The sequence below is a fragment of the Lolium perenne genome, chromosome 5 (assembly GCF_019359855.2).
Source record: "Lolium perenne isolate Kyuss_39 chromosome 5, Kyuss_2.0, whole genome shotgun sequence".
In the NCBI taxonomy this organism is placed as follows: Eukaryota; Viridiplantae; Streptophyta; class Magnoliopsida; order Poales; family Poaceae; genus Lolium; species Lolium perenne.
Genome location: NC_067248.2, coordinates 160,016,532 through 160,037,452, shown reverse-complemented (window position 1 = coordinate 160,037,452; position 20,921 = coordinate 160,016,532).

Sequence of the window (20,921 nt, the reverse complement as noted above, 5' to 3'; positions counted from 1 at the left end):
CCAACAATCGAACGATTCAATAACAAGAGTATAATTCATAGGCATTTCATTGCATCTGGAGATATTACCAACCCTTTGACATTCATCACAAGATAAGATAAACTTCCTTGCATCTTTGAAGAAAGTTGGCCAATAAAAACCTGATTGTAGAACCTTTTGCGCGGTTCTATCTCCGGCGTGATGTCCTCCATAAGCACTACCATGACATTTACTCAATATCTCTTGTTGTTCATATTCGGGAACACATCTTCGCAGAATACCATCCACTCCTTCTTTATATAAGTGTGGGTCATCCCAGAAATAATGCCTCAAGTCCTAAAAGAATTTCCTCCTTTGCTGAGCTAAAAAGGTTGGAGGCAAGTACTTGGAAACAATAAAGTTAGCATAATCAGCATACCAAGGACTGTCTCGCGAGCTCACCTTTATTACAGCCAATTGTTCATTTGGAAAACTATCATTAACAGGAACAGGATCATAAGCAATATTTTCTAATCTAGACAAATTATCGGCAACAGGATTATCAGCACCTTTCCTATCTACAATATGTAAATCAAATTCTTGCAACAGAAGCACCCATCTAATAAGTCTTGGCTTAGCATCTTTCTTTTGCATAAGGTATCTGATTGCAGCATGATCAGTATGAATAGTAACTTTTGAATCAACAATATAAGATCTAAACTTATCACAAGCAAAGACTACAGCTAACAATTCCTTTTCAGTAGTAGCATAATTTCTTTGAGCAGCATCAAGAGTTTTACTAGCATAATGAATAACATTCAATTTCTTATTTACTCGCTGTCCAAGAACAGCGCCTACAGCAAAATCACTAGCATCACACATAATTTCAAATGGTAAGTTCCAATCAGGAGGTTCAACTATAGGAGCAGTTGTTAAGGCTTTCTTTAGAGTTTCAAAAGCTTCCTTACAATCATCATCAAAAACAAAAGGTACATCTTTTTGAAGAAGATTAGTAAGAGGCTTTGAAATCTTGGAGAAGTCTTTAATAAACCTCCTATAAAACCCAGCATGACCAAGAACACTACGAATACCTTTAACATCCTTAGGATAGGGCATCTTCTCAATTGCTTCAACTTTAGCTCTATCAACTTCAATACCTCTCTCGGAAATTTTATGTCCCAATACAATTCCTTCATTAACCATAAAGTGGTATTTCTCCCAATTAAGAACAAGGTTAGTTTCTTCACATCTCTGCAAAACTTTATCAAGGTTCCGCAAGCAATTATCAAAAGAATTCCCATAGACAGAAAAATCATCCATGAATACCTCTACAATACTCTCGCAAAAGCCATGAAAAATAGCAGACATGCATCTTTGAAAAGTAGCAGGGGCATTACATAAACCAAAAGGCATACGTCTATAAGCATAAGTTCCATAGGGACAAGTGAAAGTGGTTTTCTCTTGATCCTTAGTTTTAACAGCAATTTGTGAAAACCCAGAATAACCATCGAGAAAGCAAAAGTGAGTATTTTTAGACAACCTTTCTAACATTTGATCAATAAAAGGCAAAGGGTAATGATCTTTTTTAGTAACCTTATTAACTTTTCGATAATCAATGCACATTCTATACCCTACAACTACTCTTTGAGGTATGAGCTCATCATTATCATTAGGCACAACACTCATCCCTCCTTTCTTAGGAACACAATGCACATGACTAACCCATCTACTATCAGCAATAGGATATATAATACCAGCTTCAAAAAGTCTTAATACCTCATTTCTTACCACATCCTTCATCTTAGGAATTAGACGACACTGAGGTTCAACAACAGGCTTTGCATCATCTTCCATATTAATGGCGTGTTGGCAAATAGAGGGAGAAATCCCCTTCAAGTCATCAAGAGTGTAGCCAATAGCACCTCAGTGTTTCTTCAATATTTCCAATAACCTTTCTTCTTCAAACTCTGTAAGCTTAGAACTAATAATAACAGGATATATTTTCTTATCATCAATATGAGCATATTTAAGATTATCGGGCAATGGTTTTAAATCAAAGATAGGATCTTCCTTTGGTGGTGGTGTTGTACCCAGATCTTCCACCGGTAAATCATGCTTAAGAATAGGTTGACGAAGGAAAATTTCATCAAGCTCATCTCTTTCTTCCCTAAAAACTTCACTCTCACTATTCTCCAAATGTTGCTGCAAGGGATTATTAGGGGCAAGAACAATAGATGCACACTGTTCAACTTTAAAATCATTATTAGGCAAATCAGCTTTATAAGGAGTTTTGGTAAATTTAGAGAAGTTAAACTCATAAGATTCACCAGCAAATTTAGTCAAAATTTTCTCTTTCTTGCAATCTATAATAGCTCCACAAGTATTTAGAAAAGGTCTACCAAAAATGATAGGACAATATTTACTAGCAGCAGAACCAAGTACCAAAAAGTCAGCAGGATATTTAATCTTACCGCATAGAACTTGCACATCTCGAACAATACCAATTGGAGAAATAGTTTCTCTATTAGCCAGCCAAATAACCACGTCAATATCTTCAAGTTCACAAGAACCAATTTCGTGCATAATCTCCGTGTAAAGCTCATAAGGAATAGCACTAATACTTGCACCAATATCACATAAACCATAATAACAATGATCTCCAATTCTAACAGATAGCATAGGAACACTAGCTTTCTTAGACTTATTAGGATGTGAAACAATATTAGAAGCATCTTCACAGAAAATAATATGACCATCCTCCACATTTTCAGTCACAAGATCTTTAACTATTGCAACAAAGAGTTCAACTTTTATTTGTTCTTCAGGTTCTATAGGTTTCTTTTCACTTTTATGAACCGCACTATTTATAACAGAGTACTCCTTCATTTTAGCAGGGAAGGGAGTTTTTTCAATATAAGCTTCAGGAATAACATGATCAACAGTTTCAACTACAACACATTTATTAATAGATGAATCAATTTTATCTTTATACGGTTCATGATACTTATCAAAGTTCTTCTTAGGCAATTCATAATGAGAGGCAAAAGCTTTATAAATATTTGCAGCAACTTGAGAATCAAGACCATAAGTAGCACTCATATTACGAAATTTATCAGTATCCATAAAAGCTTCAATGCATTTATAATCATAATTTATACCTGATTCTCTATCTTTGTCGTTCTCCCATCCTTCAGTATTTTCCTGGATCCGATTGAGAAGGTCCCTTTTAAACTCTTCTTTGTTGCGCGTAAATGATCCAGAACAAGAAGTATCCAAAGAAGGTCTTGTCTTCAAAAGAAAGTCTTGCATAGAAATTATCAATAATAACATTACCAGGAAGCTCATGAATGGGGCATTTGAGCATTAAAGACTTCAATCTCCCCCACGCTTGGGCAATACTCTCTCCATCATGAGGCCAAAAATTATATATGCGATTCCGATCCTTGTGAATTTCACTTGGAGGATAGAACTTAGAATAAAACCGGGGCACAATATCATTCCATTCAAGAGAATCCCCATTATCCAGTAATTTATACCAATGCGCCGCTTTACCAGACAACGATATAGAGAATAATTTCTTCCTCACTTCATCCATAGCAATACCTGCACACTTGAATAAACCGCATAATTCATGCAAGAACAGTAAATGATCTCCAGGGTGGACAGTTTCATCCCCTGTATAACGGTTATCCACTACACGTTCAATAATTTTCATAGGTATTTTGTATGGTATCTCTTCCTCACCTGGCGCCTCATCCACTACCTTTGCAGTAGTAGCAGATTTTCCAAATAAAAACTCAAGAGAAGATCTCTCCATAATGAATTATAGCAAAGAAAGTAAATAAAATCAGCACAAACAGTAGAAATTTCCCTTACCAATTCCACTTACCAATAGCGCTTCACTCCCCGGCAACGGCGCCAGAAAATAGTCTTGATGTCCCACAAGTATAGGGGGTGTATCGTAGTATCTTCGATAAGTAAGAATGTCGATCCCAACGAGGAGCAGAAGGTGTTGAAAAGCAGTTTCGATGAAGGATTCACTGTAAATGCCCACAGACAAGTATTCAGGGGGTTTTGATGTAGCAGATGAATAAAGTACGAGTAAGTAAAGTGCGAGAGTAACAATTGCAGCGAGTGGCCCAATCCTTTTTAGCACAAAGGACAAGCCGGTTTGTTTACTTATAATGACCAAACGTTCTCGAGGACACACGGGATTTTAGTCTAGTGCTTTCGCTACATACGGCTAATTAATCTTCATTGTTTTGATAAGTGTTGTGTGGGTGAACCTGTGCTAATGTACCGCCCTTCCTAGGACTAATACATACTTGTGATTATACCCCTTGCAAGCATCCGCAACTACAAGAAAGTAATTAAGATAAATCTAACCACAGCCTTAAACTCTGAGATCCTGCTATCCCTCCTGCATCGATATACCAACGGGGGTTTAGGTTTCTGTCACTCCGGCAACCCCGCAATTGGTAAACGAGTACAAGATGCATTCCCCTAGGCCCATAAAGGTGAAGTGTCGTGTAGTCGACGTTCACACGACACCACTAGAAGAATAACACCACAACTTAAATATCATAACATTGAATATTACTCAACCATACTTCACTACTAACATTTAGACTTCACCCATGTCCTCAAGAACTAAACGAACTACTCACGAGACATCATATGGAACATGATCTTAGGTGATATGATGATGAATAACAATCTGAACATAAACCTTGGTTCAACGGTTTCACTCAATAGCATCAATAACAAGTCGAAATCAACACCGGGAGAGTTTCCCCTATCAAACAATCAAGATCAAACCCAAATTGCTACAGCGGTGACGATGTGCAGCGGTGGAGACGGCGGTGATGATGATGAAGATGATGATGATGGTGATGGAGATGATGTCCAACTTGATGGCGGTGACGATGGCGTCGATTTCCCCCTCCGGGAGGGAATTTCCCCGGCGGATCTCAGCCTACCGGAGAGCTCTTTTCTCTCTGGTGTTCTCCGCCCCGCAGAGGCGGCTGTAACTCTTCGCGAGGTACCCTCTGGAGCTTAGGTTTTCGGGACGAAGGCGTTCGCGAAGAAAAGGAGGCGAGAGGGGGCTGTGGGCCCCCTCCTCACAGGGCGGCGCGGCCAGGCCTTGGGCCGCGCCGGCCTATGGGGTGGGCCCACCTCGGGTCCCCTCGGCTCCCCCTTCTGGCTCACTTCGTCCTCTGGAAAAATATGGTTTTTCGTATAATTTCCGTCAACTGTTGATCTTCCAAAATATTACATTCTGACGGCGCTTTTTCCAGCAGAATCCTGGCTCCGGTGCTCGATCCTCCAATAATCATGAAACATGCAAAATAGATGAAATAACATAAGTATTATCTCCAAATATGAAATATATCAATGAATAACAGCAAATTATGATATAAAATAGTGATGCAAATTGGACGTATCATACGCTGCCCTTGCAGCTCGATAATTTTGCCCGGTTTCGTGTCTACCGGCATGATTGTTTCCGGCATAGCCTCCTTTGGCGTAGCCTCTGTCTGCCCCTTGGCTTTTTCTACCGGCATCGTATTGCCCGGCTTGTTGTTTTCCGGCAAGAACCGGATCATACACAGTCATCTGCTGCGCATTCAACTCTTTTTCTCTTCTTCTGTCAGGATGGGGGGACGAAGCCTGCCCATGGGACTTGCTACCGGCATTCTTTGTTGAACGCGCGGACTTTGAAGCCACAGCCTTGTTCAGCTTAGCTAGCTGCTCAGCGTTTTGCTGCTCGATAGTTTCAAGCAGCTCCCGGACACGCTCTTGTTGTTTTGCCAGCGCGTCCCCGGAAAGCGATTCACACAGCTCTACCGCAGCTTTAGCAGCTTTTATAGTTTTATCCGGGCTACTGTACTTAGGTTTATCTACAATGCTCACAGATGCAGAGGTGCTTTTGCCGGTAAGAATTTCTTTACGCAGATCCTGATCTAGATTGCGAGCCTTAAGCCGGTTCTCCGGTATCCTAGCAGCATGAGCGCTAACAGAAGCAAAGCCATGGACAGCGTTATACTCATGTACGGTTAGGTTCAGCTCGCGCTGCGCCCTGACGACATCCTTGCCGCTCTCGAGTATCTTCTGGCACTGCGCCTCCAGCTCCGCCTGAGCCGCTGCCGGGTCGATGTTCTGCGCGATGGGGGTGGCGAGGACGTTCATCGCCGCTTGAAGCGGTGTTTCCGGTGGCGCGGATGATGCTCCCGCAGCGCCTGCGTCGCGCTCCAGCGGTGGCTTGGCCGCACGGGTTGAAACCGCACGCCCAGCGCCTTCTTCCACAGCTCCTTTGCCGGCGTCGACCACGCCAGCCATCATCACCTCCACGCTGCCAGGAGCGCGGCCTGCATGCAACCATCTTGGTGGATCCGGCGCCACCAGCACCGGTGAGGGGCACTGGCGCACAGGGACGGTGCCGAAGTAGATGCGGTGGCTGCCGAACTCGATGACGCGGCCGTTCTTGGGGAAGATGCCGCCGTTGGCGAAGCAGCCCGCGTTATCGTTGATGAAGTCCATGGCGTAGATGCGCTGCACCAGCGCGGAGACCGTACGCTGGCCGGCGACGTCGAGGATGCTCGCCCGAATGTGAACTCCAGCAAGCGCCACTTCATGCCCCACGGTGGGTGCCAATTGTCGTTGTGGCGAACGAGCAGATGCCATGGGATGGCTTGAGTTGGGGCCGAATGGGCGCAAGAGGATTCGGGGGAGGCTTTGTGATTAGATGGGATGAACTTCCGGATGCTTTCCTCAAGAACACAACCAAAGGCAGGTATACAAGAAGAAACACAAGAGGAAGAACTCTGCTCTAGATCACTATCTTCATTGATCTCGACATGGTTACAGGTTTTTGGATACAAGGTTCCTCTAGAGACCGATCATCTGACCCTCTCGGATACGGGTGTGCCCCCTCTCCTTATATAGGGGAGAAGGTGGCTTACAGAGCAAGAAACCCTAATGGCATCTTTGACTGGACAAACTACTTTACAAAGTAACTTTAATCATGGATGACGCCGGGGTCTTCTTTAATCAGGGACGCTGACGTCCTCCGGCTTCTTTCAGCGTCATCCCTCTCTTTGGCGCCAGGGCTTCGATTAAACCCACTTTGCTTAGCTCATCCTTGTCTTCTAGCTCCGAAGATAATCTTTGAGCAGTCTTGCCGACATGCTCTTCTTTCCGGTAGCCCGGTATCTTCTTCATCCGGTTCCGGTATACCCCTCTTGGGGATACCGGTCTGGCTTCACCTAGCCAAACACTTATCTTTGTGTTCCGGTATAAACATTAAACCGGTATCTTGATGGCTCAAACCATCCGGTTTGGCATGCCTTTGGCATACCGGGGGTCATCCCCCCAACAAGGTGCGAGCACTATTTGTATTCGATGCATGAGGCTTGCAACTTATAGGATGTTTTATGCATAACACATATGAATTATTACTACCGTTGACAAAATTGTTTCCATGTTTTCAAAATAAAAGCTCTAGCACATGAGTAATCCATGCTTCCCTCTGCGAAGGGCCTTTCTTTTACTTTATGTTGAGTCAGTTTACCTACTTCTTTCCATCTTAGAAGCAAACACTTATGTCAACTGTGTGCATTGATTCTTACATACTTGCTTATTTGCACTCATCATATTACTTTGTGTTGACAATTATCCATGAGATATACTTGTTGAAAGTTGAAAGCAACTGCTGAAACTTAAATCTTCCTTTGTGTTGCTTCAAAACCTTCTATTAAGAATCTATTGCTTTATGAGTTAACTCTTATGCAAGACTTTTTGATGCTTGTCTTGAAAGTACTATTCATGAAAAGTCTTTGCTGTATGATTCAGTTGTTTAGTCATTATCTTTACCATTGCTTTGAATCACTTCATTCATCTCATATGCTTTACAATAGTATTAATCAAGATCATGTTGGTAGCATGTCACTTCAGAAATTATTCTTTTTATCGTTTACCTAGTCGAGGGCGAGTAGGAACTAAGCTTGGGGATGCTTGATACGTCTCCAACGTATCTATAATTTCTGATGTTCCATGCTAGTTTTATGACAATACCTACATGTTTTGTTCACACTTTATATCATTTTTTATGCATTTTCTGGAACTAACCTATTAACAAGATGCCGAAGCGCTAGTTCCTGTTTTCTGCTGTTTTTGGTTTCAGAAATTCTACACAGGAAATATTCTCGGAATTGGACGAAACAAAATCCCAAGGCCTTATTTTCCACGGAGTGTTCCAGAACACCGAAGGAGAGACGGAGAGGGGCCACGAGGTGGCCACCCCACCTGGCGGCACGGCCAAGAGGGAGGCGCGCCCAGCTATGGGGTGGGCCCCTCGGGACCCCTCCGACGCCGCCCTTTCGCCTATATAATCCTCCAGATGCGAAAACCCTAGAACAATCGACGATATTTGATACGCGTACAGCACGCGACCGTTGGGAACCCCAAGAGGAAGGTGTGATGCGTACAACGGCAAGTTTTCCCTCAGTAAGAAACCAAGGTTTATCGAACCAGTAGGAGCCAAGAAGCACGTTGAAGGTTGATGGCGGCGAGATGTAGTGCGGCGCAACACCAGGGATTCCGGCGCCAACGTGGAACCTGCACAACACAACCAAAGTACTTTGTCCCAACGTAACAGCGAGGTTGTCAATCTCACCGGCTTGCTGTAACAAAGGATTAGATGTATAGTGTGGATGATGATTGTTTGCAGAAAACAGTAGAACAAGTATTGCAGTAGATTGTATGCGATTAAAAGAATGGACCGGGGTCCACAGTTCACTAGAGGCGTCTCTCCAATAAGAATAAGCATGTTGGGTGAACAAATTACAGTTGGGAAATTGACAAATAAAGAGGGCATGACCATGCACATACATGATATGATGAGTATAGTGAGATTTAATTGGGCATTACGACAAAGTACATAGACCGCTATCCAGCATGCATCTATGCCTAAAAAGTCCACCTTCAGGTTATCATCCGAACCCCTTCCAGTATTAAGTTGCAAACAACAGACAATTGCATTAAGTATGGTGCGTAATGTAATCAACAACTACATCCTTAGACATAGCATCGATGTTTTATCCCTAGTGGCAACAGCACATCCACAACCTTAGAACTTTCATCCTTTGTCCCAGATTTAATGGAGGCATGAACCCACTATCGAGTATAAATACTCCCTCTTGGAGTTACTAGCAAAAACTTGGCCAGAGCCTCTACTAATAACGGAGAGCATGCAAGATCATAAACAACACATAGGTAATAGATTGATAATCAACATAACATAGTATTCTCTATCCATCGGATCCCAACAAACACAACATGTAGAATTACAGATAGATGATCTTGATCATGTTAGGCAGCTCACAAGACCCGACAATGAAGCACAATTAGGAGAAGACGTCCATCTAGCTACTGCTATGGACCCATAGTCCAGGGGTGAACTACTCACTCATCACTCCGTAGGCGACCATGGCGGTGAAGAGTCCTCCGGGAGATGATTCCCCTCTCCGGCAGGGTGCCGGAGGCGATCTCCTGAATCCCCCGAGATGCGATTGGCGGCGGCGGCGTCTCAGGAAGGTTTTCCGTATCGTGGCTCTCGGTACTGGGGGTTTCGCGACGAAGACCTTAAGTAGGCGGAAGGGCAGGTCAGGAGGCGTCAAGGGGGCCCCACACGCTAGGGCCGTGCCGCCCTAGTGTGGCGGCACCCCGTGGCCCCACTTCGTCTCTCCCTCAGACTTCTGGAAGCTTCCTGGCAAAATAGGCCCCTGGGCGTTGATTTTGTCCAATTCCGAGAATATTTCCTTACTAGGATTTCTGAAACCAAAAACAGCAGAAAACAGCAACTGGCTCTTCGGCATCTCGTTAATAGATTAGTGCCGGAAAATGCATAAATATGACATAAAGTATGCATAAAACATGTAGATATCATCAATAATGTGGCATGGAACATAAGAAATTATCGATACGTCGGAGACGTATCAGCATCCCCAAGCTTAGTTCCTGCTCGTCCCGAGTAGGTAAACGATAACAAAGATAATTTCTAGAGTGACATGCCATCATAACCTTGATCATACTATTGTAAGCACATGTAATGAATGCAGCGATCAAAGCAATGGTAAATGACATGAGTAATAAAATGAATCATAAAGCAAAGACTTTTCATGAATAGTACTTTCAAGACAAGCATCGATAAGTCTTGCATAAGAGTTAACTCATAAAGCAATAATTTCAAAGTAAAGGCATTGAAGCAACACAAAGTAAGATTAAGTTTCAGCGGTTGCTTTCAACTTATAACATGTATATCTCATGGATATTGTCAATGTAAAGTAATATAACAAGTGCAATATGCAAGTATGTAGGAATCATGCATAGTTCACACAAGTGTTTGCTTCTTGAGATGGAGAGAAATAGGTGAACTGGCTCAACATAAAAGTAAAAGAAAGGCCCTTCGCAGAGGGAAGCATTGATTGCTATATTTGTGCTAGAGCTTTGGTTTTGAAAACAAGAAACAATTTTGTCAACGGTAGTAATAAAGCATATGCATTATGTAAATTATGTCCTACAAGTTGCAAGCCTCATGCATAGTATACTAATAGTGCCCGCACCTTGTCCTAATTAGCTCGGATTACCTGGATTATCACCGCAATACATATGTTTTAACCAAGTGTCACAAATGGGTACCTCTATGCCGCCTGTACAAAGGTCTAAGGAGAAAGCTCGCATTGGATTTCTCGCTTTTGATTATTCTCAACTTAGACATCCATACCGGGACAACATAGACAACAGATAATGGACCCCTCTTTAATGCTTAAGCATTCAACAACAATTAATTTTCTCATATGAGATTGAGGATATTTGTCCAAAACTGAAACTTCCACCATGGATCATGGCTTTAGTTAGTGGCCCAATGTTCTTCTCTAACAGTATGCATGCTCAAACCATTCAACTCATGGTAAATCTCCCTTACTTCAGACAAGACGGACATGCATAGCAACTCACATGATATTCAACAAAGAGTAGTTGATGGCGTCCCCAGGAACATGGTTATCGCACAACAAGCAACTTAATAAGAGATAAAGTGCATAAGTACATATTCAATACCACAATAGTTTTTAGGCTATTTGTCCCATGAGCTATATATTGCAAAGCTAGAGGATAGAAATTTAAAGGTAGCACTCAATCAATTTACTATGGAATGGCGGAGAAATACCATGTAGTAGGTAGGTATGGTGGACACAAATGGCATAGTGGTTGGCTCAAGGATTTTGGATGCATGAGAAGTATTCCCTCTCGATACAAGGTTTAGGCTAGCAAGGCTATTTGAAACAAACATAAGTATGAAGCGGTGCAGCAAAACTCACATAAAAGACATATTGTAAACATTATAAGACTCTACACCGTCTTCCTTGTTGTTCAAACTCTTACTAGAAATTATCTAGACCTTAGAGAGACCAATTATGCAAACCAAATTTTAGCAAGATCTATGTATTTCTTCATTAATAGGTGCAAAGTATATGATGCAAGGGCTTAAACATGAGCACAACAATTGCCAAGTATCAAATTATTCAAGACATTTTACCAATTACTACATGTAGCATTTCCCGTTTCCAACCATATAACAATTTAACGAAGCAGATTCAACCTTCGCCATGAATACTATGAGTAAAGCCTAAGGACATATTTGTCCATATGCAACAGCGGAGCGTGTCTCTCTCCCACACAATGAATGCTAGGATCCATTTTATTCAAACAAAACAAAAACAAACAGACGCTCCAAGCAAAATACATAAGATGTGATGGAATAAAAATATAGTTTCACTAGAGGAACCTGATAATGTTGTCGATGAAGAAGGGGATGCCTTGGGCATCCCAAGCTTAGACACTTAAGTCTTCTTGAAATATGCAGGGGTGAACCACCGGGGAATCCCCAAGCTTAGAGCTTTCAGTCTCCTTGATCACATTGTATCATCTCCCTCTCTTGATCCTTGAAAACTTCTTCCACACCAAACTCAAAACAACTCATTAGAGGGTTAGTGCACAATCAAAATTTACATGTTCAGAGGTTACATAATCATTCTTAACACTTCTGGACATTGCACAAAGCTACTGAAAATTAATGGAATCAAAAAATCCATCAAGCATAGCAAAACAGGCAATGCGAAATAAAAGACAGAACCTGTCAAAACAGAACAGTTCGTAAAGACGAATTTTATTGAGGCACCAGACTTGCTCAAATGAAAATTCTCAAATTTAATGAAAGTTGCGTACATATCTGAGGATCACTCACGTAAATTGGCATAATTTTCTGAATTACCTACAGAGAATTAGGCCCAGATTCGTGACAGCAAAGAAATCTGTTTCTGCGCAGTAATCCAAATCTAGTATGAACCTTACTATCAAAGACTTTACTTGGCACAACAATGCAACAAAATAAGATAAGGAGAGGTTGCTACAGTAGTAACAACTTCCAAGACTCAAATATAAAATAAAAGTGCAGTAGTAAAATCATGGGTTGTCTCCCATAAGCGCTTTTCTTTAACGCCTTTCAGCTAGGCGCAGAAAGTGTGTATCAAGTATTATCAAGAGACGAAGCATCAACATCATAATTTGTTCTAATGATAGAATCAAAAGGTAACTTCATTCTCTTTCTAGTGAAGTGTTCCATACCTTTCTTGAGAGGAAATTGATATTTAATATTACCTTCCTTCATATCAATGATAGCACCAACAGTTCGAAGAAAAGGTCTTCCCAATATAATGGGACAAGATGCATTGCATTCAATATCCAAGACAACAAAATCAACGGGGACAAGGTTATTGTTAACGGTAATGCGAACATTATCAACTCTCCCCAAAGGTTTCTTTGTAGAATTATCAGCAAGATTAACATCCAAATAACAATTTTTCAATGGTGGCAAGTCAAGCATATTATAGATTTTCTTAGGCATAACGGAAATACTTGCACCAAGATCACATAAAGCATTACAATCAAAATCATTGACCTTCATCTTAATAATGGTCTCCCAACCATCCTCTAGCTTCCTAGGAATAGAAGCTTTGCGTTCTAATTTCTCTTCTCTAGCTTTTATGCGAGCATTTGTAATATGTTTCGTGAAAGCCAAATTTATAGCACTAGCATTATGACTCTTAGCAAGTTTTTGTAAGAACTTTATAACTTCAGAGATGTGGCAATCATCAAAATCCAAACCATTATAATCTAAAGCAATGGGATCATTGTCCCCAATGCTGGAAAAAATTTCAGCAGTTTTATCACAGCAGCTTTCAATGAGCTTTAGCGCTTTCGCAGTTTTTCACGCTTTGCATTAGAAGTGGAAACATTTCCAACACCAATTATTTTACCATTAATAGTAGGAGGTGCATCAACATGTGGAGCATTAGCATTACTAGTGGTGGTAATAGTCCAAACTTTGGCTATATTATCTTCTTTAGCATTTTCTTCTTTTTCCCACCTAGCACGCAATTCGGCCATCAATCTTATATTCTCATTAATTCTAACTTGGATGGCATTTGCTGTAGTAACAATTTTATTATTATGATTTTCATTAGGCATAACTTTCGATTTCAAAAGATCAACATCAGCAGCAAGACTATCGACTTTAGAAGCAAGTATATCAATTTTCCCAAGCTTTTCTTCAACAGATTTGTTAAAAGCAGTTTGTGTACTAATAAATTCTTTAAGCATAGCTTCAAGTCCAGGGGTGTGTTCCTATTATTGTTGTAAGAATTCCCATAATAATTACCATAGCCGTTGACATTATTATAAGGATATGGCCTATAGTTGTTACTAGAATTGTTCCGGTAAGCATTGTTGTTGAAATTATTATTTTTAATGAAGTTCACATCAACATGTTCTTCTTGAGCAACCAATGAAGCTAACGGAACATTATTAGGATCAACATTAGTCCTACCATTCACAAGCATAGACATAATAGCATCAATCTTATCACTCAAGAAAGAGGTTTCTTCGACATAATTTACCTTCTTACCTTGTGGAGCTCTTTCCGTGTGCCATTCAGAGTAATTAATCATCATATTATCAAGAATCTTTGTTGCGTCGCCAAGAGTGATGGACATAAAGGTACCTCCAGCAGCTGAATCCAATAGGTTCCATGAAGAAAAATTCAGTCCTGCATAAAAGGTTTGGATGATCATCCAAGTAGTCAGTCCATGGGTTGGGCAATTTTTAACCAAAAATTTCATTCTTTCCCAAGCTTGGGCAACATGCTCATTATCCAATTGTTTAAAATTCATTATGCTACTTCTCAAAGATATAATTTTAGCAGGGGGATAATATCTACCAATAAAAGCATCCTTGCATTTAGTCCATGAATCAATACTATTCTTAGGCAGAGATAGCAACCAATCTTTAGCTCTTCCTCTTAATGAGAAAGGAAACAATTTTAATTTTATTATGTCACCATATACATCCTTATACTTTTGCATTTCACATAGTTCAACAAAATTATTGAGATGGGCAGCAGCATCATCAGAACTAACACCAGAAAATTACTCTCGCATAACAAGATTCAGTAAAGCAGGTTTAATTTAAAAGAATTCTGCTGTAGTAGCAGGTGGAGCAATAGGTGTGCATAAGAAATCATTATTATTGGTGGTTGTGAAATCACACAACTTAGTATTTTCAGGAGTACCCATTTTAGCAACAGTAAATAAAACAAACTAGATAAAGTAAATGCAAGTAACTAATTTTTTTGTGTTTTTAATATAGCAAACAAGATAGCAAATAAAGTAAAGCTAGCAACTAATTTTTTTGTGTTTTGATATAATGCAGCAAACAAAGTAGTAAATAAAATAAAGCAAGACAAAAACAAAGTAAAGAGATTGGAGGTGGAGACTCCCCTTGCAGCGTGTCTTGATCTCCCCGGCAACGGCGCCAGAAAACAGTCTTGATACGCGTACAGCACGCGACCGTTGGGAACCCCAAGAGGAAGGTGTGATGCGTACAGCGGCAAGTTTTCGCTCAGTAAGAAACCAAGGTTTATCGAACCAGTAGGAGCCAAGAAGCACGTTGAAGGTTGATGGCAGCGAGATGTAGTGCGACGCAACACCAGGGATTCCGGCGCCAACGTGAACCTGCACAACACAACCAAAGTACTTTGTCCCAACGTAACAGCGAGGTTGTCAATCTCACCGGCTTGCTGTAACAAAGGATTAGATGTATAGTGTGGATGATGATTGTTTGCAGAAAACAGTAGAACAAGTATTGCAGTAGATTGTATGCGATTAAAAGAATGGACCGGGGTCCACAGTTCACTAGAGGCGTCTCTCCGATAAGAATAAGCATGTTGGGTGAACAAATTACAGTTGGGCAATTGACAAATAAAGAGGGCATGACCATGCACATACATGATATGATGAGCATAGTGAGATTTAATTGGGCATTACGACAAAGTACATAGACCGCTATCCAGCATGCATCTATGCCTAAAAAGTCCACCTTCAGGTTATCATCCGAACCCCTTCCAGTATTAAGTTGCAAACAACAGACAATTGCATTAAGTATGGTGCGTAATTTAATCAACAACTACATCCTTAGACATAGCATCGATGTTTTATCCCTAGTGGCAACAGCACATCCACAACCTTAGAACTTTCTGTCACTGTCCCAGATTTAATGGAGGCATGAACCCACTATCGAGCATAAATACTCCCTCTTGGAGTTACTAGCAAAAACTTGGCCAGAGCCTCTACTAATAACGGAGAGCATGCAAGATCATAAACAACACATAGGTAATAGATTGATAATCAACATAACATAGTATTCTCTATCCATCAGATCCCAACAAACACAACATGCAGCATTACAGATAGATGATCTTGATCATGTTAGGCAGCTCACAAGACCCGACAATGAAGCATAATTAGGAGAAGACGACCATCTAGCTACTGCTATGGACCCATAGTCCAGGGGTGAACTACTCACTCATCACTCCGGAGGCGACCATGGCGGTGAAGAGTCCTCCGGGAGATGATTCCCCTCTCCGGCAGGGTGCCAGAGGCGATTTCCTGAATCCCCCGAGATGGGATTGGCGGCGGCGGCGTCTCTGGAAGGTTTTCCGTATCGTGGCTCTCGGTACTGGGGGTTTCGCGACGAAGACCTTAAGTAGGCGGAAAGGCAGGTCAGGAGGCGTCACGGGGGCCCCACACGCTAGGGCCGCGCGGGCCCCCCCTGGGCCGCGCCGCCCTAGTGTGGCGGCGCCCCGTGGCCCCACTTCGTCTCTCCCTCGGACTTCTGGAAGCTTCGTGGCAAAATAGGCCCCTGGGCGTTGATTTCGTCCAATTCCGAGAATATTTCCTTACTAGGATTTCTGAAACCAAAAACAGCAGAAAACAACAACTGACTCTTCGGCATCTCGTTAATAGGTTAGTGCCGGAAAATGCATAAATATGACATAAAGTATGCATAAAACATGTAGATATCATCAATAATGTGGCATGGAACATAAGAAATTATCGATACATCGGAGACGTATCAATATTCCACGAAGAGTTCCGTAGCCGCCGCCATCGCGAAGACAAGTTTCGGGGGACAGAATCTCTGTTCCGGCACGCCGCCGGGACGGGGAATTTCCCCCGGAGTCATCTCCATCGAAACCACTGCCATCTTCATCGCTGTTGCTGTCTCCCATGATGAGGAGGGAGTAGTTCTCCCCCGAGGCTGAGAGCTCTACCGGTAGCTATGTGGTTCATCTCTCTCCCATGGTGTGATCTTTATGTGATCTTGAGCTTTGTATCACTATTAATCTATGTGATACTCTAGTGATGTTATTAAAGTAGTCTATTCCTCCTGCATGATGTAAAGTTGACAGTGTGTGCATCATGTAGTACTTGCGTAGGTTATGATTGTAATCTCTTGTAGATTATGAAGTTAACTATTACTATGATAGTATTGATGTGATTTATTCCCCCTTTCATAGCTATTGGTGACAGTGTGTATGCTATGTTAGTACTCGGTCTAAATTGCAACGGTCTATTATGCACTCTAGAGGTTACTTTAATATGAACTCCGGACGTTGTGGAGCTTGTTTAGTCCGGCTTGAGGTGTGCTTTTGTAGTCCTACACAATTGATACGTCCAATTTGCATCACTATTTTGTATCATAATTTGCTGTTATTCATTGATATATTTCATATTGGGACACAATACTTATGTTATTTCATCTATTTTGCATGTTTCATCATTATTGGAGGATCAAGCACCGGAGCCAGGATTCTGCTGGAAAAAGCACCGTCAGAACGCAATATTTCGGAAGATCAACTGTGGAAGGAAATTATACCAAAAATCCTAATTTTCAGGTTAAGAAGTGTTAAGAGTGATTGTGTCACCTCTGAACATGTGAATTTTTGATTATGCACTAACCCTCTAATGAGTTTGTTTCGAGTTTGGTGTGGAGGAAGTTTTCAAGGGTCAAGAGAGGAGGATGATATACTACGATCAAGAAGAGTGAAAAGTCTAAGCTTGGGGATGCCCCGGTGGTTCACCCCTGCATATATCAAGAAGACTCAAGCGTCTAAGCTTGGGGATGCCCAAGGCATCCCCTTCTTCATCGACAAATTATCAGGTTCCTCCCTTGAAACTATATTTTTATTCGGTCACATCTTATGTACTTTACTTGGAGCGTCTGTGTGCTTTTGTTTTTATTTTTGTTTGAATAAATGCTTGTGTGGGAGAGAGACACGCTCCGTTGGTTCATATGAACACATGTGTTCTTAGCTTTTAATTTTCATGGCGAAGGTTGAAACTGCTTCGTTAATTGTTATATGGTTGGAAACGGAAAATGATACATGTAGTAATTGGTAAAATGTCTTGGATAATGTGATACTTGGCAATTGTTGTGCTCATGTTTAAGCTCTTGCATCATATACTTTGCACCTATTAATGAAGAAATACATAGAGCATGCTAAAATTTGGTTTGCATATTTGGTCTCTCTAAAGTCTAGATAATTTCTAGTATTGAGTTTGAACAACAAGGAAGACGGTGTAGAGTCTTATAATGTTTACAATATGTCTTTTATGTGAGTTTCGCTGCACCGCTTCATCCTTGTGTTTGTTTCAAATAGTCTTGCTAGCCTAAACCTTGTATCGAGAGGGAATACTTCTCATGCATCCAAATACTTGAGCCAACTACTATGCCATTTGTGTCCACCATACCTACCTACTACATGGTATTTCTCCGCCATTCCAAAGTAAATTGCTTGAGTGCTACCTTTAAACAATTCAAAAATTATTACCTCTGATTTGTGTCAATGTTTTATAGCTCATGAGGAAGTATGTGGTGTTTATCTTTCAATCTTGTTGGGCAACTTTCACCAATGGACTAGTGGCTTCATCCGCTTATCCAATAATTTTGCAACAAGAGCTGGCAATGGGATTCCCAGTCCCAAATTAATTAAAAAAAATAGACACTCCTCCATGGTATGCGATTGTTGGACGGCACCCGAAGGATTCGGTTAGCCATGGCTTGAGAAAGCAAAGGTGGGGAGGAGTGTCATCATAATAAAACTAAAATAAAAAGGCACTCCTTCATGGTATGAGATTGTTGGCAGGCACCCGAAGGATTCGGTTAGCCATGGTTTGTGAAAGAAAGGTTGGAAGGAGTGCCACACAAAAATAAAAATAATTCATGGGAGCCGCTCTTTGAAGGTTTGTCTGGCAAGGGGGTTAGAGTACCCGCTACCATTCGTTGACAACAACAAACACCTCTCAAAATTTTACTTTTATGCTCTCTATATGTTTTCAAAATCAAAGCTCTAGCACAAATATAGCAATCGATGCTTTCCTCTTTGAAGGACCTTTCTTTTACTTTTATGTTGAGTCAGTTCACCTATTTCTCTCCATCTCAAGAAGCAAACACTTGTGTGAACTGTGTATTGATTCCTACATACTTGCATATTGCATTTGTTATATTACTCTATGTTGACAATATCCATGAGATATACATGTTACAAGTTGAAAGCAACCGCTGAAACTTAATCTTCCTTTGTGTTGCTTCAATACCTTTACTTTGAATTATTGCTTTATGAGTTAACTCTTATGCAAGACTTATTGATGCTTGTCTTGAAGTACTATTCATGAAAAGTCTTTGCTTTATGATTCAGTTGTTTACTCATGTCATTACCATTGTTTTGATCGCTGCATTCACTACATATGCTTACAATAGTATGATCAAGTTTATGATGGCATGTCACTCCAGTAATAATCTTTGTTATCGTTTGCCTGCTCGGGACGAGCAGAAACTAAGCTTGGGGATGCTGATACGTCTCCGACGTATCGATAATTTATTATGTTCCATGCCACATTATTGATGATATCTACATGTTTTATGCACATTTTATGTCATTATTATGCGTTTCCTAACTAACCTATTGACGAGATGCCGAAGGGCCAGTTCCTGTTTTCTGCTATTTTTGGTTTCAGAAATCCTAGTAAGGAAATATTCTCGGAATCGGACGAAATCAACGCCCAACATCTTAGAATCTCCGGAAGCATCCAGAACACCCGAGAGTCGCCAGAGGGGGGCCACAGGCCCACCAGGAGGGTGGCCGGCGCGGCCTAGGGGTGGCCCGCGCCCCCCTATCCCCTCGCCGCCTCTTCGACCCTCCGACTCCGCCTCTTCGCCTATATAAAGGTCCCTGACCTAAAACCTCGATACGGAAAAGCCACGGTACGAGAAACCATCCAGAGCCGCCGCCATCGCGAAGCCAAGATCTGGGGGACAGGAGTCTCTGTTCCGGCACGCCGCCGGGACGGGGAAGTGCCCCCGGAAGGCTCCTCCATCGACACCACCGCCATCTCCATCACCGCTGCTGTCTCCCATGAGGAGGGAGTAGTTCTCCATCGAGGCTCGGGGCTGTACCGGTAGCTATGTGGTTCATCTCTCTCCTATGTACTTCAATACAATAATCTCATGAGCTGCCTTACATGATTGAGATTCATATGATGATGCTTGTAATCTAGATGTCGTTATGCTAGTCAAGTGGGTTTTACTTATGTGATCTCCGGAGACTCCTTGTCCCACGTGTGTAAAGGTGACAGTGTGTGCACCGTGTGGGTCTCTTAGGCTATATTTCACAGAATACTTATTCACTGTTATGAATGGCATAGTGAAGTGCTTATTTATATCTCTTTATGATTGCAATGTGTTTTGTATCACAATTTATCTATGTGCTACTCTAGTGATGTTATTAAAGTAGTTTATTCCTCCTGCACGGTGTAATGGTGACAGTGTGTGCATCCGTGTTAGTACTTGGCGTAGGCTATGATTGTGATCTCTTGTAGATTATGAAGTTAACTATTGCTATGATGGTATTGATGTGATCTATGCCTCCTTTCGTAGCGTGAAGGTGACAGTGTGCATGCTACGTTAGTACTTGGTTTAGTTGTGTTGATCTGTCGTGCACTCTAAGGTTATTTAAATATGAACATCGAATATTGTGGAGCTTGTTAACTCCGGCATTGAGGGTTCGTGTAATCCTACACAATTAGTGGTGTTCATCATCCAACAAGAGGGTGTAGAGTATGCATTTATCTATTCTGTTATGTGATCAAAGTTGAGAGTGTCCACTAGTGAAAGTCTAATCCCTAGGCCTTGTTCCTAAATACTGCTATCGCTGCTTGTTTCATCGTTTTATGCGTTACTGCTGCGTTACTACTTGCTTGTTTATCGTCCCGGGCAAAGCACTTTTCTGGTGCCGTTGCTACTACTTATTTATACCACCTGTATTTCACTATCTCTTCGCTGAACTAGTGCACCTATTAGGTGTGTTGGGGACACAAGAGACTTCTTGCTTTGTGGTTGCAGGGTTGCATGAGAGGGATATCTTTGACCTCTTCCTCCCTGAGATCGATAAACCTTGGGTGATCCACTTAAGGGAAACTTGCTGCTGTTCTACAAACCTCTGCTCTTGG